General features: G+C 48.7%; 24 non-coding genes across 24 annotated transcripts; all 24 read left to right on the top strand.

Moving 5' to 3' along the window:
* Positions 1–2,811: 2,811 nt before the first annotated feature.
* Positions 2,812–2,930, top strand: LOC148292210 (5S ribosomal RNA). Its single transcript, XR_015827613.1, has one exon. It is a non-coding gene; the product is annotated as a 5S ribosomal RNA (ribosomal RNA).
* Positions 2,931–3,683: 753 nt separating this feature from the next.
* Positions 3,684–3,802, top strand: LOC148292209 (5S ribosomal RNA). Its single transcript, XR_015827612.1, has one exon. It is a non-coding gene; the product is annotated as a 5S ribosomal RNA (ribosomal RNA).
* A 753-nt stretch (positions 3,803–4,555) lies between these two features.
* LOC148292208 (5S ribosomal RNA) lies at positions 4,556–4,674 on the top strand. Its single transcript, XR_015827611.1, has one exon. It is a non-coding gene; the product is annotated as a 5S ribosomal RNA (ribosomal RNA).
* A 753-nt stretch (positions 4,675–5,427) lies between these two features.
* On the top strand, positions 5,428–5,546 carry LOC148292207 (5S ribosomal RNA). The gene has a single exon (XR_015827610.1). It is a non-coding gene; the product is annotated as a 5S ribosomal RNA (ribosomal RNA).
* A 753-nt stretch (positions 5,547–6,299) lies between these two features.
* LOC148292206 (5S ribosomal RNA) lies at positions 6,300–6,418 on the top strand. The gene has a single exon (XR_015827608.1). It is a non-coding gene; the product is annotated as a 5S ribosomal RNA (ribosomal RNA).
* A 753-nt stretch (positions 6,419–7,171) lies between these two features.
* On the top strand, positions 7,172–7,290 carry LOC148292205 (5S ribosomal RNA). The gene has a single exon (XR_015827607.1). It is a non-coding gene; the product is annotated as a 5S ribosomal RNA (ribosomal RNA).
* Positions 7,291–8,043: 753 nt separating this feature from the next.
* On the top strand, positions 8,044–8,162 carry LOC148292204 (5S ribosomal RNA). The gene has a single exon (XR_015827606.1). It is a non-coding gene; the product is annotated as a 5S ribosomal RNA (ribosomal RNA).
* A 753-nt stretch (positions 8,163–8,915) lies between these two features.
* Positions 8,916–9,034, top strand: LOC148292203 (5S ribosomal RNA). Its single transcript, XR_015827605.1, has one exon. It is a non-coding gene; the product is annotated as a 5S ribosomal RNA (ribosomal RNA).
* Positions 9,035–9,787: 753 nt separating this feature from the next.
* Positions 9,788–9,906, top strand: LOC148292202 (5S ribosomal RNA). Its single transcript, XR_015827604.1, has one exon. It is a non-coding gene; the product is annotated as a 5S ribosomal RNA (ribosomal RNA).
* Positions 9,907–10,659: 753 nt separating this feature from the next.
* On the top strand, positions 10,660–10,778 carry LOC148292201 (5S ribosomal RNA). Its single transcript, XR_015827603.1, has one exon. It is a non-coding gene; the product is annotated as a 5S ribosomal RNA (ribosomal RNA).
* A 753-nt stretch (positions 10,779–11,531) lies between these two features.
* Positions 11,532–11,650, top strand: LOC148292200 (5S ribosomal RNA). Its single transcript, XR_015826699.1, has one exon. It is a non-coding gene; the product is annotated as a 5S ribosomal RNA (ribosomal RNA).
* Positions 11,651–12,403: 753 nt separating this feature from the next.
* LOC148292199 (5S ribosomal RNA) lies at positions 12,404–12,522 on the top strand. The gene has a single exon (XR_015827602.1). It is a non-coding gene; the product is annotated as a 5S ribosomal RNA (ribosomal RNA).
* Positions 12,523–13,275: 753 nt separating this feature from the next.
* LOC148292198 (5S ribosomal RNA) lies at positions 13,276–13,394 on the top strand. The gene has a single exon (XR_015827601.1). It is a non-coding gene; the product is annotated as a 5S ribosomal RNA (ribosomal RNA).
* A 753-nt stretch (positions 13,395–14,147) lies between these two features.
* Positions 14,148–14,266, top strand: LOC148292197 (5S ribosomal RNA). The gene has a single exon (XR_015826974.1). It is a non-coding gene; the product is annotated as a 5S ribosomal RNA (ribosomal RNA).
* A 753-nt stretch (positions 14,267–15,019) lies between these two features.
* On the top strand, positions 15,020–15,138 carry LOC148292196 (5S ribosomal RNA). The gene has a single exon (XR_015827548.1). It is a non-coding gene; the product is annotated as a 5S ribosomal RNA (ribosomal RNA).
* A 753-nt stretch (positions 15,139–15,891) lies between these two features.
* LOC148292195 (5S ribosomal RNA) lies at positions 15,892–16,010 on the top strand. Its single transcript, XR_015827547.1, has one exon. It is a non-coding gene; the product is annotated as a 5S ribosomal RNA (ribosomal RNA).
* A 754-nt stretch (positions 16,011–16,764) lies between these two features.
* LOC148292194 (5S ribosomal RNA) lies at positions 16,765–16,883 on the top strand. The gene has a single exon (XR_015827046.1). It is a non-coding gene; the product is annotated as a 5S ribosomal RNA (ribosomal RNA).
* A 753-nt stretch (positions 16,884–17,636) lies between these two features.
* Positions 17,637–17,755, top strand: LOC148292193 (5S ribosomal RNA). Its single transcript, XR_015826927.1, has one exon. It is a non-coding gene; the product is annotated as a 5S ribosomal RNA (ribosomal RNA).
* A 753-nt stretch (positions 17,756–18,508) lies between these two features.
* LOC148292192 (5S ribosomal RNA) lies at positions 18,509–18,627 on the top strand. Its single transcript, XR_015826675.1, has one exon. It is a non-coding gene; the product is annotated as a 5S ribosomal RNA (ribosomal RNA).
* Positions 18,628–19,380: 753 nt separating this feature from the next.
* Positions 19,381–19,499, top strand: LOC148292191 (5S ribosomal RNA). Its single transcript, XR_015826674.1, has one exon. It is a non-coding gene; the product is annotated as a 5S ribosomal RNA (ribosomal RNA).
* A 753-nt stretch (positions 19,500–20,252) lies between these two features.
* LOC148292190 (5S ribosomal RNA) lies at positions 20,253–20,371 on the top strand. The gene has a single exon (XR_015826673.1). It is a non-coding gene; the product is annotated as a 5S ribosomal RNA (ribosomal RNA).
* A 754-nt stretch (positions 20,372–21,125) lies between these two features.
* Positions 21,126–21,244, top strand: LOC148292189 (5S ribosomal RNA). The gene has a single exon (XR_015827009.1). It is a non-coding gene; the product is annotated as a 5S ribosomal RNA (ribosomal RNA).
* A 754-nt stretch (positions 21,245–21,998) lies between these two features.
* LOC148292188 (5S ribosomal RNA) lies at positions 21,999–22,117 on the top strand. Its single transcript, XR_015826786.1, has one exon. It is a non-coding gene; the product is annotated as a 5S ribosomal RNA (ribosomal RNA).
* A 754-nt stretch (positions 22,118–22,871) lies between these two features.
* On the top strand, positions 22,872–22,990 carry LOC148292187 (5S ribosomal RNA). The gene has a single exon (XR_015827023.1). It is a non-coding gene; the product is annotated as a 5S ribosomal RNA (ribosomal RNA).
* Positions 22,991–23,233: the final 243 nt, after the last annotated feature.

Here is a 23,233-nt window from a genome sequence, read left to right as displayed (position 1 = left end):
CTATTTTGAGTTAGTTCTTGACATTTTATAGCTTTTTACTTCCTTTTTGTGTTTTCTTAGATTTTACCTTGGTTGGAATGAAAATGAGCTAAAAGTGCATTATTAGTTATAAATTCTGTTTTTGTTCATTTTCGTAGGTCAACTTCTTGGCCTGGGATCAACATGCTCTGGTGCTCGGATGAGGTCATGATCTTCATGAGATTTGTTCCAATGGATGTTAACTACAACATATCCAAATTTGAGCTCCATTGGACAAGTATTGCCTATCCAACCAATCCAGCATGTTACCACAGCTCTGGAAATCCGGATTTGGCCAGCTTTTACCTCCTTTGTGTCATCTTAATTTCTTGTTACCATAACTCTTGGTAACAAGGAATTACCTTTGTAAAAGAGATATTTTCTGAAGTATTTGGCATCTTTGTGAGTCAATGCTTCATAATGGCAAGGGGACAATGGGCAAAAGCTTTAGAGAAAGAATGAGTTTTATATTAAAAGTGTGAGTAGGAAAAGATGGGAAAAGGAGCAAAAGCAATTGGCAATCAGATATGGAGGGAGCCTTTGAACGTGGAAAGCAATTCAATTCTGAATTCTACACAATTGAGAGCAGATTTTGGAGAGTTTTTGGAGCTTGGAGAAAGCCAAGGTGCAGCCAAGAAAAGTGGAGAAGAAGACTTCCACCATTGATGATCTTGAAGCTTTCATCATTTTCTGAAAATCTGTAAACTCTTTCTAATTTCATTTTGAGTTTGTATTTGAAATAAGTATGAGCAACTAAACTCTATAGCTAGGGCTTAGGTTGAAGCCCTAAACATGATTACCTTATTGTTTTGATACTTGAGTGTATGAATTTCTAGATATTGTTGATGAATTCCAATTCACCAAATTAATCTATCCTTGATGTGTGTTTTTCCTTGGTTGGCCATCTTTGAAAGCATGCTTCTTGAGATTGTTGGGATTATGTGTATCTTCATGTTATCCTAAGCAATAAATGGATGAAGTAAGAATCATCCATGTGAATTGGTTTCTTGAATACCTAATGTAAACACCATGCTATTAGGATTCTTGTGATGTTCATATTCTCTTTGAACTTAATGGGTTCTCCTTGTAATTGAATCAAAGTACGAACCATACCTAGGTTCGGTTATGAGGAGGGCACAAGTATTGTAGCACGAACCATGCACTTTACGTATATTAGAGAGAATCAATGCGTCTTGAGCCACGACCCATGGCCTTGATTGCGAACATTTTCATCAACACGTTTAGAGTTCATCACTTGAGTATTCATGAACTTGGGTAGAATTGTTTAGGGTGGATTCCGAAACCCTAGTGTTTGTTACTTTTTAATTCCACTCTTTGATATTTCATCTCTGCCTTTCTCATTTAAATTCAAAGTCCATTTACTTTCATGCAATAGAAATAGGTCACTTGAAACAAATCAAAACCCCCCCAATGTGTGTGTGAGTTGTGTGTTTGATACGTGGTGTGTCTTTGATACTGAATTTTATTTGTTTCCGTAATTGTTTTGGACTTTTGGTCCGCGCTGTGTTCTTGCATTTTCTGTTCTGAATCCAACCGTATAAATAACGTGAATTTTCGACGTACAGTTGGAAAGTTATAGGCAAAACACTGGACAGAGGTCGAAACTGAAAAACAGAGAAACGAATCTGCCCAAAAACGACCGGTCGTTACTGTTCACGACCGGTCGCTCATCACACGTTTATTGAAATTTCGACTCTGCCCAAAAACGACCGGTCGTCACTGTTCACACGACCGGTCGCCACTGTTCACTGTTCATGGCACTGTTTACTGTTCACGGTACTGTTCACAGGTGATAAACAGGTGATAAAATGGCGATAGAAAATGCTGTTTGTGTTTTTCTTTAGTTTTCTTGTGTTGTTTCATTTCTATTGCACTTCTTTACTTATTTTTAGTTTCCATTTTGCATTTGCGTATTTGTGGTGTGTCAATTAAGTGTTCTTTACGTACTCAAATTAGAACTTATAGGGAGCCGACAAGTTCTTCGTGGGATCGACCCCGTACTTACATAATCTATACTTCATTAGATTCGTGCACTTGCGGGTATTTTTAATTGGTTGTTTGCACATTAATTTGTGTCCTTTTAGGAATGCAACAATTTTTGGCGCCGTTACCGGGGAACTGGCACGGTTGCTTATCTGTTTTGTTTGAGTATGTTTAGAGTACTTAGTTTTATTTTTGTTTATTGATTGTTGTTTCATTTTATCTTGATTTGTTTTTGTTTCTTTTTCTTATAGGAACATCCGAGGAGTCACCTTCACCATCTCCAATGGCAGCCGCAACTAAAATTGTGGAACTTACTCTGTAAGAATACTCCAATAAATTTGTGATGGAGGAAGCAAATGTTTTTGGCTCATTTCATAATGAGTTGCCTATGAATGAATATTTCCGACAAACATACAATCCGGAGTGGAGAAATCATTCAAACTTCTGGTGGACTGACAATCCAAATTTTCAACAAGGGTCATATCAACCATATCAAGGCCAACATAATACTTGTCCACCTTATGGTCAACCCCAATATTATAATCCACCACCACTTAGTCAATCTCACCAACCACCTCAAGGACCAACTTTGGAAGAAATTGTTGCTTCAATGGTTAGAAACACAGATAATTTCATCATGCAGAGGAATGACACTCACATGCAGAGGGGTGGCGACGACAAGGCTTGACAGGCCATGCCATTTCATGCGGGGGGCGTTGGATAGCCAACCCATGGTCATATGGCATGGCTCAAACGTGGCTTATATACTTTTAGGCGTTATAAGCTAACGGATGCGATCATACCAACTCACATGCACCGGATCCCATCAGAACTCCGAAGCTAAGCGAGTTTGGGCGAGAGTAGTACTAGGATGGGTGACCTCCTGGGAAGTCCTCGTGTTGCATCCCTTCTTTTTTTGCCTTGTTGACGTTTCAATTGTCGTGGGCGTTTGCTTTCCGTCATCTTATTCATCTGGATGTCTTTGTTTTATCACGACCCCTCGGCGCAGCGTGACAATCGGGGCACACTATGATTAAATACTCCTAGAAAGCCTAGGATTAACGAAGGAATTAAAATAGGAAAATAACACAGTTACCAAAAACTTCAAAAACTGGATTTCGGGCTAGTAAACGACGTCGGATGCCCGAAAAAGCCCACGACTCATGGCAACGCAATGAGTTTTACTCGCGACGCCGTTGCCTTCGAATCGACGGTTCGTGGGCCCAATTCTGAGTTCGGAGCCCAGATCAGCGGTTTGCCCGATTTGCCGTTGCACGCGCGTCGGTCCAACTCCTCTCCAATAACTTACGCCATCTGTCCTACATCACCCCGTGGAGCTCGTCTCCAATTAACCGGGCACCGCAAACAAACGAAAGCGAAAAAACAGCAGGACTCGACGCCCACTGCCGAAATTATTGGGGTTGTTCTTAACGTTGTCAGTTTTTTTGTTTTTTTTGTTTTGGTTCAATTATCGTAAGGTAGGCCCCACAGCCGATCGGAACCGGCAGTTCGGCAGGCCTGCGCGCGACACGTGGTAGGGGTGGCGACGACAAGGCTTGACAGGCCATGCCATTTCATGCGGGGGGCGTTGGATAGCCAACCCATGGTCATATGGCATGGCTCAAACGTGGCTTATATACTTTTAGGCGTTATAAGCTAACGGATGCGATCATACCAACTCACATGCACCGGATCCCATCAGAACTCCGAAGCTAAGCGAGTTTGGGCGAGAGTAGTACTAGGATGGGTGACCTCCTGGGAAGTCCTCGTGTTGCATCCCTTCTTTTTTTGCCTTGTTGACGTTTCAATTGTCGTGGGCGTTTGCTTTCCGTCATCTTATTCATCTGGATGTCTTTGTTTTATCACGACCCCTCGGCGCAGCGTGACAATCGGGGCACACTATGATTAAATACTCCTAGAAAGCCTAGGATTAACGAAGGAATTAAAATAGGAAAATAACACAGTTACCAAAAACTTCAAAAACTGGATTTCGGGCTAGTAAACGACGTCGGATGCCCGAAAAAGCCCACGACTCATGGCAACGTAATGAGTTTTACTCGCGACGCCGTTGCCTTCGAATCGACGGTTCGTGGGCCCAATTCTGAGTTCGGAGCCCAGATCAGCGGTTTGCCCGATTTGCCGTTGCACGCGCGTCGGTCCAGCTCCTCTCCAATAACTTACGCCATCTGTCCTACATCACCCCGTGGAGCTCGTCTCCAATTAACCGGGCACCGCAAACGAACGAAAGCGAAAAAACAGCAGGACTCGACGCCCACTGCCGAAATTATTGGGGTTGTTCTTAACGTTGTCAGTTTTTTTGTTTTTTTTGTTTTGGTTCAATTATCGTAAGGTAGGCCCCACAGCCGATCGGAACCGGCAGTTCGGCAGGCCTGCGCGCGACACGTGGTAGGGGTGGCGACGACAAGGCTTGACAGGCCATGCCATTTCATGCGGGGGGCGTTGGATAGCCAACCCATGGTCATATGGCATGGCTCAAACGTGGCTTATATACTTTTAGGCGTTATAAGCTAACGGATGCGATCATACCAACTCACATGCACCGGATCCCATCAGAACTCCGAAGCTAAGCGAGTTTGGGCGAGAGTAGTACTAGGATGGGTGACCTCCTGGGAAGTCCTCGTGTTGCATCCCTTCTTTTTTTGCCTTGTTGACGTTTCAATTGTCGTGGGCGTTTGCTTTCCGTCATCTTATTCATCTGGATGTCTTTGTTTTATCACGACCCCTCGGCGCAGCGTGACAATCGGGGCACACTATGATTAAATAGTCCTAGAAAGCCTAGGATTAACGAAGGAATTAAAATAGGAAAATAACACAGTTACCAAAAACTTCAAAAACTGGATTTCGGGCTAGTAAACGACGTCGGATGCCCGAAAAAGCCCACGACTCATGGCAACGTAATGAGTTTTACTCCCGACGCCGTTGCCTTCGAATCGACGGTTCGTGGGCCCAATTCTGAGTTCGGAGCCCAGATCAGCGGTTTGCCCGATTTGCCGTTGCACGCGCGTCGGTCCAGCTCCTCTCCAATAACTTACGCCATCTGTCCTACATCACCCCGTCGAGCTCGTCTCCAATTAACCGGGCACCGCAAACGAACGAAAGCGAAAAAACAGCAGGACTCGACGCCCACTGCCGAAATTATTGGGGTTGTTCTTAACGTTGTCAGTTTTTTTGTTTTTTTTGTTTTGGTTCAATTATCGTAAGGTAGGCCCCACAGCCGATCGGAACCGGCAGTTCGGCAGGCCTGCGCGCGACACGTGGTAGGGGTGGCGACGACAAGGCTTGACAGGCCATGCCATTTCATGCGGGGGGCGTTGGATAGCCAACCCATGGTCATATGGCATGGCTCAAACGTGGCTTATATACTTTTAGGCGTTATAAGCTAACGGATGCGATCATACCAACTCACATGCACCGGATCCCATCAGAACTCCGAAGCTAAGCGAGTTTGGGCGAGAGTAGTACTAGGATGGGTGACCTCCTGGGAAGTCCTCGTGTTGCATCCCTTCTTTTTTTGCCTTGTTGACGTTTCAATTGTCGTGGGCGTTTGCTTTCCGTCATCTTATTCATCTGGATGTCTTTGTTTTATCACGACCCCTCGGCGCAGCGTGACAATCGGGGCACACTATGATTAAATACTCCTAGAAAGCCTAGGATTAACGAAGGAATTAAAATAGGAAAATAACACAGTTACCAAAAACTTCAAAAACTGGATTTCGGGCTAGTAAACGACGTCGGATGCCCGAAAAAGCCCACGACTCATGGCAACACAATGAGTTTTACTCGCGACGCCGTTGCCTTCGAATCGACGGTTCGTGGGCCCAATTCTGAGTTCGGAGCCCAGATCAGCGGTTTGCCCGATTTGCCGTTGCACGCGCGTCGGTCCACTTCCTCTCCAATAACTTACGCCATCTGTCCTACATCACCCCGTGGAGCTCGTCTCCAATTAACCGGGCACCGCAAACGAACGAAAGCGAAAAAACAGCAGGACTCGACGCCCACTGCCGAAATTATTGGGGTTGTTCTTAACGTTGTCAGTTTTTTTGTTTTTTTTGTTTTGGTTCAATTATCGTAAGGTAGGCCCCACAGCCGATCGGAACCGGCAGTTCGGCAGGCCTGCGCGCGACACGTGGTAGGGGTGGCGACGACAAGGCTTGACAGGCCATGCCATTTCATGCGGGGGGCGTTGGATAGCCAACCCATGGTCATATGGCATGGCTCAAACGTGGCTTATATACTTTTAGGCGTTATAAGCTAACGGATGCGATCATACCAACTCACATGCACCGGATCCCATCAGAACTCCGAAGCTAAGCGAGTTTGGGCGAGAGTAGTACTAGGATGGGTGACCTCCTGGGAAGTCCTCGTGTTGCATCCCTTCTTTTTTTGCCTTGTTGACGTTTCAATTGTCGTGGGCGTTTGCTTTCCGTCATCTTATTCATCTGGATGTCTTTGTTTTATCACGACCCCTCGGCGCAGCGTGACAATCGGGGCACACTATGATTAAATACTCCTAGAAAGCCTAGGATTAACGAAGGAATTAAAATAGGAAAATAACACAGTTACCAAAAACTTCAAAAACTGGATTTCGGGCTAGTAAACGACGTCGGATGCCCGAAAAAGCCCACGACTCATGGCAACGTAATGAGTTTTACTCGCGACGCCGTTGCCTTCGAATCGACGGTTCGTGGGCCCAATTCTGAGTTCGGAGCCCAGATCAGCGGTTTGCCTGATTTGCCGTTGCACGCGCGTCGGTCCAGCTCCTCTCCAATAACTTACGCCATCTGTCCTACATCACCCCGTCGAGCTCGTCTCCAATTAACCGGGCACCGCAAACGAACGAAAGCGAAAAAACAGCAGGACTCGACGCCCACTGCCGAAATTATTGGGGTTGTTCTTAACGTTGTCAGTTTTTTTGTTTTTTTTGTTTTGGTTCAATTATCGTAAGGTAGGCCCCACAGCCGATCGGAACCGGCAGTTCGGCAGGCCTGCGCGCGACACGTGGTAGGGGTGGCGACGACAAGGCTTGACAGGCCATGCCATTTCATGCGGGGGGCGTTGGATAGCCAACCCATGGTCATATGGCATGGCTCAAACGTGGCTTATATACTTTTAGGCGTTATAAGCTAACGGATGCGATCATACCAACTCACATGCACCGGATCCCATCAGAACTCCGAAGCTAAGCGAGTTTGGGCGAGAGTAGTACTAGGATGGGTGACCTCCTGGGAAGTCCTCGTGTTGCATCCCTTCTTTTTTTGCCTTGTTGACGTTTCAATTGTCGTGGGCGTTTGCTTTCCGTCATCTTATTCATCTGGATGTCTTTGTTTTATCACGACCCCTCGGCGCAGCGTGACAATCGGGGCACACTATGATTAAATACTCCTAGAAAGCCTAGGATTAACGAAGGAATTAAAATAGGAAAATAACACAGTTACCAAAAACTTCAAAAACTGGATTTCGGGCTAGTAAACGACGTCGGATGCCCGAAAAAGCCCACGACTCATGGCAACACAATGAGTTTTACTCGCGACGCCGTTGCCTTCGAATCGACGGTTCGTGGGCCCAATTCTGAGTTCGGAGCCCAGATCAGCGGTTTGCCCGATTTGCCGTTGCACGCGCGTCGGTCCACTTCCTCTCCAATAACTTACGCCATCTGTCCTACATCACCCCGTGGAGCTCGTCTCCAATTAACCGGGCACCGCAAACGAACGAAAGCGAAAAAACAGCAGGACTCGACGCCCACTGCCGAAATTATTGGGGTTGTTCTTAACGTTGTCAGTTTTTTTGTTTTTTTTGTTTTGGTTCAATTATCGTAAGGTAGGCCCCACAGCCGATCGGAACCGGCAGTTCGGCAGGCCTGCGCGCGACACGTGGTAGGGGTGGCGACGACAAGGCTTGACAGGCCATGCCATTTCATGCGGGGGGCGTTGGATAGCCAACCCATGGTCATATGGCATGGCTCAAACGTGGCTTATATACTTTTAGGCGTTATAAGCTAACGGATGCGATCATACCAACTCACATGCACCGGATCCCATCAGAACTCCGAAGCTAAGCGAGTTTGGGCGAGAGTAGTACTAGGATGGGTGACCTCCTGGGAAGTCCTCGTGTTGCATCCCTTCTTTTTTTGCCTTGTTGACGTTTCAATTGTCGTGGGCGTTTGCTTTCCGTCATCTTATTCATCTGGATGTCTTTGTTTTATCACGACCCCTCGGCGCAGCGTGACAATCGGGGCACACTATGATTAAATACTCCTAGAAAGCCTAGGATTAACGAAGGAATTAAAATAGGAAAATAACACAGTTACCAAAAACTTCAAAAACTGGATTTCGGGCTAGTAAACGACGTCGGATGCCCGAAAAAGCCCACGACTCATGGCAACGTAATGAGTTTTACTCGCGACGCCGTTGCCTTCGAATCGACGGTTCGTGGGCCCAATTCTGAGTTCGGAGCCCAGATCAGCGGTTTGCCCGATTTGCCGTTGCACGCGCGTCGGTCCAGCTCCTCTCCAATAACTTACGCCATCTGTCCTACATCACCCCGTCGAGCTCGTCTCCAATTAACCGGGCACCGCAAACGAACGAAAGCGAAAAAACAGCAGGACTCGACGCCCACTGCCGAAATTATTGGGGTTGTTCTTAACGTTGTCAGTTTTTTTGTTTTTTTTGTTTTGGTTCAATTATCGTAAGGTAGGCCCCACAGCCGATCGGAACCGGCAGTTCGGCAGGCCTGCGCGCGACACGTGGTAGGGGTGGCGACGACAAGGCTTGACAGGCCATGCCATTTCATGCGGGGGGCGTTGGATAGCCAACCCATGGTCATATGGCATGGCTCAAACGTGGCTTATATACTTTTAGGCGTTATAAGCTAACGGATGCGATCATACCAACTCACATGCACCGGATCCCATCAGAACTCCGAAGCTAAGCGAGTTTGGGCGAGAGTAGTACTAGGATGGGTGACCTCCTGGGAAGTCCTCGTGTTGCATCCCTTCTTTTTTTGCCTTGTTGACGTTTCAATTGTCGTGGGCGTTTGCTTTCCGTCATCTTATTCATCTGGATGTCTTTGTTTTATCACGACCCCTCGGCGCAGCGTGACAATCGGGGCACACTATGATTAAATACTCCTAGAAAGCCTAGGATTAACGAAGGAATTAAAATAGGAAAATAACACAGTTACCAAAAACTTCAAAAACTGGATTTCGGGCTAGTAAACGACGTCGGATGCCCGAAAAAGCCCACGACTCATGGCAACGTAATGAGTTTTACTCGCGACGCCGTTGCCTTCGAATCGACGGTTCGTGGGCCCAATTCTGAGTTCGGAGCCCAGATCAGCGGTTTGCCCGATTTGCCGTTGCACGCGCGTCGGTCCAGCTCCTCTCCAATAACTTACGCCATCTGTCCTACATCACCCCGTCGAGCTCGTCTCCAATTAACCGGGCACCGCAAACGAACGAAAGCGAAAAAACAGCAGGACTCGACGCCCACTGCCGAAATTATTGGGGTTGTTCTTAACGCTGTCAGTTTTTTTGTTTTTTTTGTTTTGGTTCAATTATCGTAAGGTAGGCCCCACAGCCGATCGGAACCGGCAGTTCGGCAGGCCTGCGCGCGACACGTGGTAGGGGTGGCGACGACAAGGCTTGACAGGCCATGCCATTTCATGCGGGGGGCGTTGGATAGCCAACCCATGGTCATATGGCATGGCTCAAACGTGGCTTATATACTTTTAGGCGTTATAAGCTAACGGATGCGATCATACCAACTCACATGCACCGGATCCCATCAGAACTCCGAAGCTAAGCGAGTTTGGGCGAGAGTAGTACTAGGATGGGTGACCTCCTGGGAAGTCCTCGTGTTGCATCCCTTCTTTTTTTGCCTTGTTGACGTTTCAATTGTCGTGGGCGTTTGCTTTCCGTCATCTTATTCATCTGGATGTCTTTGTTTTATCACGACCCCTCGGCGCAGCGTGACAATCGGGGCACACTATGATTAAATACTCCTAGAAAGCCTAGGATTAACGAAGGAATTAAAATAGGAAAATAACACAGTTACCAAAAACTTCAAAAACTGGATTTCGGGCTAGTAAACGACGTCGGATGCCCGAAAAAGCCCACGACTCATGGCAACGCAATGAGTTTTACTCGCGACGCCGTTGCCTTCGAATCGACGGTTCGTGGGCCCAATTCTGAGTTCGGAGCCCAGATCAGCGGTTTGCCCGATTTGCCGTTGCACGCGCGTCGGTCCAGCTCCTCTCCAATAACTTACGCCATCTGTCCTACATCACCCCGTGGAGCTCGTCTCCAATTAACCGGGCACCGCAAACGAACGAAAGCGAAAAAACAGCAGGACTCGACGCCCACTGCCGAAATTATTGGGGTTGTTCTTAACGTTGTCAGTTTTTTTGTTTTTTTTGTTTTGGTTCAATTATCGTAAGGTAGGCCCCACAGCCGATCGGAACCGGCAGTTCGGCAGGCCTGCGCGCGACACGTGGTAGGGGTGGCGACGACAAGGCTTGACAGGCCATGCCATTTCATGCGGGGGGCGTTGGATAGCCAACCCATGGTCATATGGCATGGCTCAAACGTGGCTTATATACTTTTAGGCGTTATAAGCTAACGGATGCGATCATACCAACTCACATGCACCGGATCCCATCAGAACTCCGAAGCTAAGCGAGTTTGGGCGAGAGTAGTACTAGGATGGGTGACCTCCTGGGAAGTCCTCGTGTTGCATCCCTTCTTTTTTTGCCTTGTTGACGTTTCAATTGTCGTGGGCGTTTGCTTTCCGTCATCTTATTCATCTGGATGTCTTTGTTTTATCACGACCCCTCGGCGCAGCGTGACAATCGGGGCACACTATGATTAAATACTCCTAGAAAGCCTAGGATTAACGAAGGAATTAAAATAGGAAAATAACACAGTTACCAAAAACTTCAAAAACTGGATTTCGGGCTAGTAAACGACGTCGGATGCCCGAAAAAGCCCACGACTCATGGCAACACAATGAGTTTTACTCGCGACGCCGTTGCCTTCGAATCGACGGTTCGTGGGCCCAATTCTGAGTTCGGAGCCCAGATCAGCGGTTTGCCCGATTTGCCGTTGCACGCGCGTCGGTCCACTTCCTCTCCAATAACTTACGCCATCTGTCCTACATCACCCCGTGGAGCTCGTCTCCAATTAACCGGGCACCGCAAACGAACGAAAGCGAAAAAACAGCAGGACTCGACGCCCACTGCCGAAATTATTGGGGTTGTTCTTAACGTTGTCAGTTTTTTTGTTTTTTTTGTTTTGGTTCAATTATCGTAAGGTAAGCCCCACAGCCGATCGGAACCGGCAGTTCGGCAGGCCTGCGCGCGACACGTGGTAGGGGTGGCGACGACAAGGCTTGACAGGCCATGCCATTTCATGCGGGGGGCGTTGGATAGCCAACCCATGGTCATATGGCATGGCTCAAACGTGGCTTATATACTTTTAGGCGTTATAAGCTAACGGATGCGATCATACCAACTCACATGCACCGGATCCCATCAGAACTCCGAAGCTAAGCGAGTTTGGGCGAGAGTAGTACTAGGATGGGTGACCTCCTGGGAAGTCCTCGTGTTGCATCCGTTCTTTTTTTGCCTTGTTGACGTTTCAATTGTCGTGGGCGTTTGCTTTCCGTCATCTTATTCATCTGGATGTCTTTGTTTTATCACGACCCCTCGGCGCAGCGTGACAATCGGGGCACACTATGATTAAATACTCCTAGAAAGCCTAGGATTAACGAAGGAATTAAAATAGGAAAATAACACAGTTACCAAAAACTTCAAAAACTGGATTTCGGGCTAGTAAACGACGTCGGATGCCCGAAAAAGCCCACGACTCATGGCAACGTAATGAGTTTTACTCGCGACGCCGTTGCCTTCGAATCGACGGTTCGTGGGCCCAATTCTGAGTTCAGAGCCCAGATCAGCGGTTTGCCCGATTTGCCGTTGCACGCGCGTCGGTCCAGCTCCTCTCCAATAACTTACGCCATCTGTCCTACATCACCCCGTCGAGCTCGTCTCCAATTAACCGGGCACCGCAAACGAACGAAAGCGAAAAAACAGCAGGACTCGACGCCCACTGCCGAAATTATTGGGGTTGTTCTTAACGTTGTCAGTTTTTTTGTTTTTTTTGTTTTGGTTCAATTATCGTAAGGTAGGCCCCACAGCCGATCGGAACCGGCAGTTCGGCAAGCCTGCGCGCGACACGTGGTAGGGGTGGCGACGACAAGGCTTGACAGGCCATGCCATTTCATGCGGGGGGCGTTGGATAGCCAACCCATGGTCATATGGCATGGCTCAAACGTGGCTTATATACTTTTAGGCGTTATAAGCTAACGGATGCGATCATACCAACTCACATGCACCGGATCCCATCAGAACTCCGAAGCTAAGCGAGTTTGGGCGAGAGTAGTACTAGGATGGGTGACCTCCTGGGAAGTCCTCGTGTTGCATCCCTTCTTTTTTTGCCTTGTTGACGTTTCAATTGTCGTGGGCGTTTGCTTTCCGTCATCTTATTCATCTGGATGTCTTTGTTTTATCACGACCCCTCGGCGCAGCGTGACAATCGGGGCACACTATGATTAAATACTCCTAGAAAGCCTAGGATTAACGAAGGAATTAAAATAGGAAAATAACACAGTTACCAAAAACTTCAAAAACTGGATTTCGGGCTAGTAAACGACGTCGGATGCCCGAAAAAGCCCACGACTCATGGCAACGTAATGAGTTTTACTCGCGACGCCGTTGCCTTCGAATCGACGGTTCGTGGGCCCAATTCTGAGTTCGGAGCCCAGATCAGCGGTTTGCCCGATTTGCCGTTGCACGCGCGTCGGTCCAGCTCCTCTCCAATAACTTACGCCATCTGTCCTACATCACCCCGTCAAGCTCGTCTCCAATTAACCGGGCACCGCAAACGAACGAAAGCGAAAAAACAGCAGGACTCGACGCCCACTGCCGAAATTATTGGGGTTGTTCTTAACGTTGTCAGTTTTTTTGTTTTTTTTGTTTTGGTTCAATTATCGTAAGGCAGGCCCCACAGCCGATCGGAACCGGCAGTTCGGCAGGCCTGCGCGCGACACGTGGTAGGGGTGGCGACGACAAGGCTTGACAGGCCATGCCATTTCATGCGGGGGGCGTTGGATAGCCAACCCATGGTCATATGGCATGGCTCAAACGTGGCTTATATACTTTTAGGCGTTATAAGCTAACGGATGCGATCATACCAACTCACATGCACCGGATCCCATCAGAACTCCGAAGCTAAGCGAGTTTGGGCGAGAGTAGTACTAGGATGGGTGACCTCCTGGGAAGTCCTCGTGTTGCATCCCTTCTTTTTTTGCCTTGTTGACGTTTCAATTGTCGTGGGCGTTTGCTTTCCGTCATCTTATTCATCTGGATGTCTTTGTTTTATCACGACCCCTCGGCGCAGCGTGACAATCGGGGCACACTATGATTAAATACTCCTAGAAAGCCTAGGATTAACGAAGGAATTAAAATAGGAAAATAACACAGTTACCAAAAACTTCAAAAACTGGATTTCGGGCTAGTAAACGACGTCGGATGCCCGAAAAAGCCCACGACTCATGGCAACGTAATGAGTTTTACTCGCGACGCCGTTGCCTTCGAATCGACGGTTCGTGGGCCCAATTCTGAGTTCGGAGCCCAGATCAGCGGTTTGCCCGATTTGCCGTTGCACGCGCGTCGGTCCAGCTCCTCTCCAATAACTTACGCCATCTGTCCTACATCACCCCGTCGAGCTCGTCTCCAATTAACCGGGCACCGCAAACGAACGAAAGCGAAAAAACAGCAGGACTCGACGCCCACTGCCGAAATTATTGGGGTTGTTCTTAACGTTGTCAGTTTTTTTGTTTTTTTTGTTTTGGTTCAATTATCGTAAGGTAGGCCCCACAGCCGATCGGAACCGGCAGTTCGGCAGGCCTGCGCGCGACACGTGGTAGGGGTGGCGACGACAAGGCTTGACAGGCCATGCCATTTCATGCGGGGGGCGTTGGATAGCCAACCCATGGTCATATGGCATGGCTCAAACGTGGCTTATATACTTTTAGGCGTTATAAGCTAACGGATACGATCATACCAACTCACATGCACCGGATCCCATCAGAACTCCGAAGCTAAGCGAGTTTGGGCGAGAGTAGTACTAGGATGGGTGACCTCCTGGGAAGTCCTCGTGTTGCATCCCTTCTTTTTTTGCCTTGTTGACGTTTCAATTGTCGTGGGCGTTTGCTTTCCGTCATCTTATTCATCTGGATGTCTTTGTTTTATCACGACCCCTCGGCACAGCGTGACAATCGGGGCACACTATGATTAAATACTCCTAGAAAGCCTAGGATTAACGAAGGAATTAAAATAGGAAAATAACACAGTTACCAAAAACTTCAAAAATTGGATTTCGGGCTAGTAAACGACGTCGGATGCCCGAAAAAGCCCACGACTCATGGCAACGCAATGAGTTTTACTCGCGACGCCGTTGCCTCCGAATCGACGGTTCGTGGGCCCAATTCTGAGGTCGGAGCCCAGATCAGCGGTTTGCCCAATTTGCCGTTGCACGCGCGTCGGTCCAGCTCCTCTCCAATAACTTACGCCATCTGTCCTACATCACCCCGTGGAGCTCGTCTCCAATTAACCGGGCACCGCAAACGAACGAAAGCGAAAAAACAGCAGGACTCGACGCCCACTGCCGAAATTATTGGGGTTGTTCTTAACGTTGTCAGTTTTTTTGTTTTTTTTGTTTTGGTTCAATTATCGTAAGGTAGGCCCCACAGCCGATCGGAACCGGCAGTTCGGCAGGCCTGCGCGCGACACGTGGTAGGGGTGGCGACGACAAGGCTTGACAGGCCATGCCATTTCATGCGGGGGGCGTTGGATAGCCAACCCATGGTCATATGGCATGGCTCAAACGTGGCTTATATACTTTTAGGCGTTATAAGCTAACGGATGCGATCATACCAACTCACATGCACCGGATCCCATCAGAACTCCGAAGTTAAGCGAGTTTGGGCGAGAGTAGTACTAGGATGGGTGACCTCCTGGGAAGTCCTCGTGTTGCATCCCTTCTTTTTTTGCCTTGTTGACGTTTCAATTGTCGTGGGCGTTTGCTTTCCGTCATCTTATTCATCTGGATGTCTTTGTTTTATCACGACCCCTTGGCGCAGCGTGACAATCGGGGCACACTATGATTAAATACTCCTAGAAAGCCTAGGATTAACGAAGGAATTAAAATAGGAAAATAATACAGTTACCAAAGACTTCAAAAACTGGATTTCGGGCTAGTAAACGACGTCGGATGCCCGAAAAAGCCCACGACTCGTGGCAGCGCAATGAGTTTTACTCGCGACGCCGTTGCCTTTGAATCGACGGTTCGTGGGCCCAATTCTGAGGTCGGAGCCCAGATCAGCGGTTTGCCCGATTTGCCGTTGCACGCGCGTCGGTCCAGCTCCTCTCCAATAACTTACGCCATCTGTCCTACATCACCCCGTGGAGCTCGTCTCCAATTAACCGGGCACCGCAAACGAACGAAAGCGAAAAAACAGCAGGACTCAACGCCCACTGCCGAAATTATTGGGGTTGTTCTTAACGTTGTCAGTTTTTTTGTTTTTTTTGTTTTGGTTCAATTATCGTAAGGTAGGCCCCACAGCCGATCGGAACCGGCAGTTCGGCAGGCCTGCGCGCGACACGTGGTAGGGGTGGCGACGACAAGGCTTGACAGGCCATGCCATTTCATGCGGGGGGCGTTGGATAGCCAACCCATGGTCATATGGCATGGCTCAAACGTGGCTTATATACTTTTAGGCGTTATAAGCTAACGGATGCGATCATACCAACTCACATGCACCGGATCCCATCAGAACTCCGAAGTTAAGCGAGTTTGGGCGAGAGTAGTACTAGGATGGGTGACCTCCTGGGAAGTCCTCGTGTTGCATCCCTTCTTTTTTTGCCTTGTTGACGTTTCAATTGTCGTGGGCGTTTGCTTTCCGTCATCTTATTCATCTGGATGTCTTTGTTTTATCACGACCCCTTGGCGCAGCGTGACAATCGGGGCACACTATGATTAAATACTCCTAGAAAGCCTAGGATTAACGAAGGAATTAAAATAGGAAAATAACACAGTTACCAAAAACTTCAAAAACTGGATTTCGGGCTAGTAAACGACGTCGGATGCCCGAAAAAGCCCACGACTCAAGGCAACGCCATGAGTTTTACTCGCGACGCCGTTGCCTCCGAATCGACGGTTCGTGGGCCCAATTCTGAGGTCGGAGCCCAGATCAGCGGTTTGCCCGATTTGCCGTTACACGCGCGTCGGTCCAGCTCCTCTCCAATAACTTACGCCATCTGTCCTACATCACCCCGTGGAGCTCGTCTCCAATTAACCGGGCACCGCAAACGAACGAAAGCGAAAAAACAACAGGACTCGACGCCCACTGCCGAAATTATTGGGGTTGTTATTAACGTTGTCAGTTTTTTTGTTTTTTTTTGTTTTGGTTCAATTATCGTAAGGTAGGCCCCACAGCCGATCGGAACCGGCAGTTCGGCAGGCCTGCGCGCGACAAATGGTAGGGGTGGCGACGACAAGGCCTGACAGGCCATGCCATTTCATGCGGGGGGCGTTGGATAGCCAACCCATGGTCATATGGCATGGCTCAAACGTGGCTTATATACTTTTAGGCGTTATAAGCTAACGGATGCGATCATACCAACTCACATGCACCGGATCCCATCAGAACTCCGAAGTTAAGCGAGTTTGGGCGAGAGTAGCACTAGGATGGGTGACCTCCTGGGAAGTCCTTGTGTTGCATCCCTTCTTTTTTTGCCTTGTTGACGTTTCAATTGTCTTGGGCGTTTGCTTTCCGTCATCTTATTCATCTGGATGTCTTTGTTTTATCACGACCCCGTGGCGCAGCGTGACAATCGGGGCACACTATGATTAAATACTCCTAGAAAGCCGAGGATTAACGAAGGAATTAAAATAGGAAAATAACACAGTTACCAAAAACTTCAAAAACTGGATTTCGGGCTAGTAAACGACGTCGGATGCCCGAAAAAGCCCACGACTCATGGCAAGGCAATGAGTTTTACTCGCGACGCCGTTGCCTTCGAATCGACGGTTCGTGGGCCCAATTCTGAGGTCGGAGCCCAGATCAGCGGTTTGCCCGATTTTCCGTTGCACGCGCGTCGGTCCAGCTCCTCTCCAATAACTTACGCCATCTGTCCTACATCACCCCGTGGAGCTCGTCTCCAATTAACCGGGCACCGCAAACGAACGAAAGCGAAAAAACAGCAGGACTCGACGCCCACTGCCGAAATTATTGGGGTTGTTCTTAACGTTGTCAGTTTTTTTGTTTTTTTTGTTTTGGTTCAATTATCGTAAGGTAGGCCCCACAGCCGATCGGAACCGGCAGTTCGGCAGGCCTGCGCGCGACACGTGGTAGGGGTGGCGACGACAAGGCTTGACAGGCCATGCCATTTCATGCGGGGGGCGTTGGATAGCCAACCCATGGTCATATGGCATGGCTCAAACGTGGCTTATATACTTTTAGGCGTTATAAGCTAACGGATGCGATCATACCAACTCACATGCACCGGATCCCATCAGAACTCCGAAGTTAAGCGAGTTTGGGCGAGAGTAGTACTAGGATGGGTGACCTCCCGGGAAGTCATCGTGTTGCATCCCTCCTTTTTTTGCCTTGTTGACGTTTCAATTGTCGTGGGCGTTTGCTTTCCGTCATCTTATTCATCTGGATGTCTTTGTTTTATCACGACCCCTTGGCGCAGCGTGACAATCGGGGCACACTATGATTAAATACTCCTAGAAAGCCTAGGATTAACGAAGGAATTAAAATAGGAAAATAACACAGTTACCAAAAACTTCAAAAACTGGATTTCGGGCTAGTAAACGACGTCGGATGCCCGAAAAAGCCCACGACTCATGGCAACGCAATGAGTTTTACTAGCGACGCCGTTGCCTTCGAATCGACGGTTCGTGGGCCCAATTCTGAGGTCGGAGCCCAGATCAGCGGTTTGCCCGATTTTCCGTTGCACGCGCGTCGGTCCAGCTCCTCTCCAATAACTTACGCCATCTGTCCTACATCACCCCGTGGAGCTCGTCTCCAATTAACCGGGCACCGCAAACGAACGAAAGCGAAAAAACAGCAGGACTCGACGCCCACTGCCGAAATTATTGGGGTTGTTCTTAACGTTGTCAGTTTTTCTGTTTTTTTTGTTTTGGTTCAATTATCGTAAGGTAGGCCCCACAGCCGATCGGAACCGGCAGTTCGGCAGGCCTGCGCGCGACACGTGGTAGGGGTGGCGACGACAGGGCTTGACAGGCCATGCCATTTCATGCGGGGGGCGTTGGATAGCCAACCCATGGTCATATGGCATGGCTCAAACGTGGCTTATATACTTTTAGGCGTTATAAGCTAACGGATGCGATCATACCAACTCACATGCACCGGATCCCATCAGAACTCCGAAGTTAAGCGAGTTTGGGCGAGAGTAGTACTAGGATGGGTGACCTCCCGGGAAGTCCTCGTGTTGCATCCCTTCTTTTTTTGCCTTGTTGACGTTTCAATTGTCGTGGGCGTTTGCTTTCCGTCATCTTATTCATCTGGATGTCTTTGTTTTATCACGACCCCTTGGCGCAGCGTGACAATCGGGGCACACTATGATTAAATACTCCTAGAAAGCCTAGGATTAACGAAGGAATTAAAATAGGAAAATAACACAGTTACCAAAAACTTCAAAAACTGGATTTCGGGCTAGTAAACGACGTCGGATGCCCGAAAAAGCCCACGACTCATGGCAATGCAATGAGTTTTGCTCGCGACGCCGTTGCCTTCGAATCGACGGTTCGTGGGCCCAATTCTGAGGTCGGAGCCCAGATCAGCGGTTTGCCCGATTTGCCGTTGCACGCGCGTCGGTCGAGCTCCTCTCCAATAACTTACGCCATCTGTCCTACATCACCCCGTGGAGCTCGTCTCCAATTAACCGGGCACCGCAAACGAACGAAAGCGAAAAAACAGCAGGACTCGACGCCCACTGCCGAAATTATTGGGGTTGTTCTTAACGTTGTCAGTTTTTTTGTTTTTTTTGTTTTGGTTCAATTATCGTAAGGTAGGCCCCACAGCCGATCGGAACCGGCAGTTCGGCAGGCCTGCGCGCGACACGTGGTAGGGGTGGCGACGACAAGGCTTGACAGGCCATGCCATTTCATGCGGGGGGCGTTGGATAGCCAACCCATGGTCATATGGCATGGCTCAAACGTGGCTTATATACTTTTAGGCGTTATAAGCTAACGGATGCGATCATACCAACTCACATGCACCGGATCCCATCAGAACTCCGAAGTTAAGCGAGTTTGGGCGAGAGTAGTACTAGGATGGGTGACCTCCCGGGAAGTCCTCGTGTTGCATCCCTTCTTTTTTTGCCTTGTTGACGTTTCAATTGTCGTGGGCGTTTGCTTTCCGTCATCTTATTCATCTGGATGTCTTTGTTTTATCACGACCCCTTGGCGCAGCGTGACAATCGGGGCACACTATGATTAAATACTCCTAGAAAGCCTAGGATTAACGAAGGAATTAAAATAGGAAAATAACACAGTTACCAAAAACTTCAAAAACTGGATTTCGGGCTAGTAAACGACGTCGGATGCCCGAAAAAGCCCACGACTCATGGCACCGCAATGAGTTTTACTCGCGACGCCGTTGCCTTCGAATCGACGGTTCGTGGGCCCAATTCTGAGGTCGGAGCCCAGATCAGCGGTTTGCCCGATTTGCCGTTGCACGCGCGTCGGTCCAGCTCCTCTCCAATAACTTACGCCATCTGTCCTACATCACCCCGTGGAGCTCGTCTCCAATTAACCGGGCACCGCAAACGAACGAAAGCGAAAAAACAGCAGGACTCGACGCCCACTGCCGAAATTATTGGGGTTGTTCTTAACGTTGTCAGTTTTTTTGTTTTTTTTGTTTTGGTTCAATTATCGTAAGGTAGGCCCCACAGCCGATCGGAACCGGCGGTTCGGCAGGCCTGCGCGCGACACGTGGTAGGGGTGGCGACGACAAGGCTTGACAGGCCATGCCATTTCATGCGGGGGGCGTTGGATAGCCAACCCATGGTCATATGGCATGGCTCAAACGTGGCTTATATACTTTTAGGCATTATAAGGTAACGGATGCGATCATACCAACTCACATGCACCGGATCCCATCAGAACTCCGAAGTTAAGCGAGTTTGGGCGAGAGTAGTACTAGGATGGGTGACCTCCCGGGAAGTCCTCGTGTTGCATCCCTTCTTTTTTTGCCTTGTTGACGTTTCAATTGTCGTGGGCGTTTGCTTTCCGTCATCTTATTCATCTGGATGTCTTTGTTTTATCACGACCCCTTGGCGCAGCGTGACAATCGGGGCACACTATGATTAAATACTCCTAGAAAGCCTAGGATTAACGAAGGAATTAAAATAGGAAAATAACACAGTTACCAAAAACTTCAAAAACTGGATTTCGGGCTAGTAAACGACGTCGGATGCCCGAAAAAGCCCACGACTCATGGCAACGCAATGAGTTTTGCTCGCGACGCCGTTGCCTTCGAATCGACGGTTCGTGGGCCCAATTCTGAGGTCGGAGCCCAGATCAGCGGTTTGCCCGATTTGCCGTTGCACGCGCGTCGGTCCAGCTCCTCTCCAATAACTTACGCCATCTGTCCTACATCACCCCGTGGAGCTCGTCTCCAATTAACCGGGCACCGCAAACGAACGAAAGCGAAAAAACAACAGGACTCGACGCCCACTGCCGAAATTATTGGGGTTGTTCTTAACGTTGTCAGTTTTTTTTATTTTTTTTGTTTTGGTTCAATTATCGTAAGGTAGGCCCCACAGCCGATCGGAACCGGCAGTTCGGCAGGCCTGCGCGCGACACATGGTAAGGGTGGCGACGACAAGGCTTGACAGGCCATGCCATTTCATTAGGGGGGCGTTGGATAGTCAACCCATGGTCATATGGCATGGCTCAAACGTGGCTTATATACTTTTAGGCGTTATAAGCTAACGGATGCGATCATACCAACTCACATGCACCGGATCCCATCAGAACTCCGAAGTCAAGCGAGTTTGGGTGAGAGTAGTACTAGGATGGGTGACCTCCTGGGAAGTACTCGTGTTGCATCCCTTCTTTTTTTGCCTTGTTGACGTTTCAATTGTCGTGGGCGTTTGCTTTCCGTCATCTTATTCATCTGGATGTCTTTGTTTTATCACGACCCCTTGGCGCAGCGTGACAATCGGGGCACACTATGATTAAATACTCCTAGAAAGCCTAGGATTAACGAAGGAATTAAAATAGGAAAATAACACAGTTACCAAAAACTTCAAAAACTGGATTTCGGGCTAGTAAACGACGTCGGATGCCCGAAAAAGCCCACGACACATGGCAACGCGATGAGTTTTACTCGCGACGCCGTTGCCTTCGAATCGACGGTTCGTGGGCCCAATTCTGAGGTCGGAGCCCAGATCAGCGGTTTGCCCGATTTGCCGTTGCACGCGCGTCGGTCCAGCTCCTCTCCAATAACTTACGCCATCTGTCCTACATCACCCCGTGGAGCTCGTCTCCAATTAACCGGGCACCGCAAACGAACGAAAGCGAAAAAACAACAGGACTCGACGCCCACTGCCGAAATTATTGGGGTTGTTCTTAACGTTGTCAGTTTTTTTGTTTTTTTTTGTTTTGGTTCAATTATCGTAAGGTAGGCCCCACAGCCGATCGGAACCGGCAGTTCGGCAGGCCTGCGCGCGACACATGGTAGGGGTGGCGACGACAAGGCCTGACAGGCCATGCCATTTCATGCGGGGGGCGTTGGATAGCCAACCCATGGTCATATGGCATGGCTCAAACGTGGCTTATATACTTTTAGGCGTTATAAGCTAACGGATGCGATCATACCAACTCACATGCACCGGATCACATCAGAACTCCGAAGTTAAGCGAGTTTGGGCGAGAGTAGTACTAGGATGGGTGACCTCCTGGGAAGTCCTCGTGTTGCATCCCTTCTTTTTTTGCCTTGTTGACGTTTCAATTGTCGTGGGCGTTTGCTTTCCGTCATCTTATTCATCTGGATGTCTTTGTTTTATCACGACCCCTCGGCGCAGCGTGACAATCGGGGCACACTATGATTAAATACTCCTAGAAAGCCTAGGATTAACGAAGGAATTAAAATAGGAAAATAACACAGTTACCAAAAACTTTAAAAACTGGATTTCGGGCTAGTAAACGACGTCGGATGCCCGAAAAAGCCCACGACACATGGCAACGCGATGAGTTTTACTCGCGACGCCGTTGCCTTCGAATCGACGGTTCGTGGGCCCAATTCTGAGGTCGGAGCCCAGATTAGCGGTTTGCCCGATTTGCCGTTGCACGCGCGTCGGTCCAGCTCCTCTCCAATAACTTACGCCATCTGTCCTACATCACACCGTGGAGCTCGTCTCCAATTAACCGGGCACCGCAAACGAACGAAAGCGAAAAAACAACAGGACTCGACGCCCACTGCCGAAATTATTGGGGTTGTTCTTAACGTTGTCAGTTTTTTTTATTTTTTTTGTTTTGGTTCAATTATCGTAAGGTAGGCCCCACAGCCGATCGGAACCGGCAGTTCGGCAGGCCTGCGCGCGACACATGGTAAGGGTGGCGACGACAAGGCTTGACAGGCCATGCCATTTCATGCGGGGGGCGTTGGATAGCCAACCCATGGTCATATGGCATGGCTCAAACGTGGCTTATATACTTTTAGGCGTTATAAGCTAACGGATGCGATCACACCAACTCACATGCCCCGGATCCCATCAGAACTCCGAAGTTAAGCGAGTTTGGGCGAGAGTAGTACTAGGATGGGTGACCGCCTGGGAAGTCCTCGTGTTGCATCCCCTCTTTTTTTGCCTTGTTGACGTTTCAATTGTCGTGGGCGTTTGCTTTCCGTCATCTTATTCATCTGGATGTCTTTGTTTTAACACGAATACTCCTAGAAAGCCTAGGATTAACGAAGGAATTAAAATAGGAAAATAACACAGTTACCAAAAACTTCAAAAACTGGATTTCGGGCTAGTAAACGACGTCGGATGCCCGGAAAAGCCCACGACACATGGCAACGCGATGAGTTTTACTCGCGAC

This window comes from Prunus avium, chromosome 8, assembly GCF_965620075.1.
Source record: "Prunus avium chromosome 8, drPruAviu1.hap1.1, whole genome shotgun sequence".
Classification (NCBI taxonomy): Eukaryota; Viridiplantae; Streptophyta; class Magnoliopsida; order Rosales; family Rosaceae; genus Prunus; species Prunus avium.
Note: the sequence above shows the minus strand (reverse complement) of the source record. Positions and strands in the feature narration are given on the sequence as shown.